Source organism: Coturnix japonica, unplaced genomic scaffold (assembly GCF_054131305.1).
Source record: "Coturnix japonica strain WE unplaced genomic scaffold, WE-NBRP24 Scf082, whole genome shotgun sequence".
In the NCBI taxonomy this organism is placed as follows: domain Eukaryota; kingdom Metazoa; phylum Chordata; class Aves; order Galliformes; family Phasianidae; genus Coturnix; species Coturnix japonica.
In genome coordinates, this window is record NW_028188985.1 from 447182 (window position 1) to 449113 (window position 1932).

The window sequence follows — 1932 nt, forward strand, 5'->3', positions numbered from 1 at the left end:
CTATTCCCCCCATATCCCCCCATATCCCCCCCATTTTCCCCCTTAGACCCCCCTCAGCTCCACTTCAGACCCCCCCCCCACTTTACCCCCCCCCCCATAGATACCCCCCTCAGCCCCCCCCCCCCCCCCCCCCCCAAATACCCACCCCCCCAATACCCCCCCATAGATACCCCCCCCCCATTCCCTGTCCCCTCAGACCCCCCCCATATCTCACCGCTCTCGAGCTCTCCTCCCTTTTTAGCCGTGGCGGCGTTTCCCATTTCGGGCCTTTTTCTGATCCCGGTTCGGCCCGGCCCGGCCCGGCCGCCCGCTTCCCCGGCCCGGCCCGCCCCTAAGGCCCCGCCTCTCGCTTCCTATTGGTTGAAAGCTGAAGTAGCCGCTCTCCTATTGGTTGCCTCGCCTTAAGGCCCGCCTCTTCGCCGCCATTCGTTCAGGCCGTTGTGGCAGTGAGGCCGCCTATTGGTTGAGGTAGACGTCAGTAAGGAGTTCGTCCCGCCCCCGCCCGGCTCCTATTGGCTGCTTCGGGATAAAAATAGAACCCGGGGGCGGAGGCGGGGGCGTGGCTTAAGGCGGGGGCGGGACCTGGAGGGGGCGGTGGGGGCGTGGCCAATCAGATGGGAGGAGCAGAGTGATTGACAGCAGAGTGGGCGGGGCTTGAGGGAGCGGTCCGAACCCTCCTCCGGAAGTGACGTAATTGTGGGCCTACTTCCGGCTTTCCTTGCAGCCATCCATTCCTGTAATGGATCCAGGTCGGGTTTTACCCCCTATAGACAACGTTAAAGCAGCCATCCATTCCTATAATGGATCCAGGCCGGGTTTTACACCCTATAGACAACATTATAGCGGCCATCCATTCCTATAGTGGATCCAGGCCGGGTTTTACCCCCTATGTACCCCCCCACTAATCCAATCCAATCTAAATCCATTCCACATCCCCCCCCCAACCTTCAGACCCCCCCCTCAATTCATTCCCACCTCAGATCCACCCCAGACCTTCCCTCCCCCCCATTCAAACCCTTATTATCCCTGGGATCCGCATCCATTCCATTCCCATCCAGATCCAGTCCGTGTTTTACCCCCCATCCCTTAATATCCCCCCTCCATTCCATTTCAGTCCAAATCCAGGCCATGTTTTACCCCCCTCCCCTCCATTAAACCCCATTATCCCTGGGATCTGAATCCATTCCATTCCCATTTAAATCCAGTCCGTGTTTTACACCCCCCTCCCTTAATACCCCCCCATTTCATTCCATTTCAGTCTAAATCCAGGCCATGTTTTACCCCCCCCCCATTCAACCCACATTACCCCTCGAATCCGCATCCATTCCATTCCCATTCAGATCCAGTCCGCGTTTTACCCCCCCTCCTTTAATATCCCCTCCCTCCATTCCATTTCAGTCTAAATCCAGTCCATGTTTTACCCCCCCATTAAACCCCATTATCCCTCTGATCCGCATCCATTCCATTCCCATTCAGATCCAGGCCACGTTTTACCCCCTCCCTCCATTAAACCCCATTACCCCTCGGATCCACATCCATTCCATTCCCATTCAGATCCAGTCCGTGTTTTACCCCCCATCCCTTAATATCCCCCCTCCATTCCATCTCAGTCCAAATCCAGGCCATGTTTTACCCCCACTCCCCCATTAAACCCCATTAACCCTCGGATCCACATCCATTCCCATTCCCATTCAGATCCAGTCCGTGTTTTACCCCCCCCCCTCCATTAAACCTCATTATCCCTCGGATCCGCATCCATTCCATTCCCATTCAAATCCACTTCGGGTTTTCACCCCCCCCGCCCCCTCCTCCCGTTGATTGACAGCCGCTTTGCCCACTAGGGGGCGCTACTGATCTCCGGTTTAAAGGTGGGGGGGGCTTAAAGGGGGGGGGGGGGGAGGAGGAAAAAAAGGGGGGGGGGCCATGTAAAGG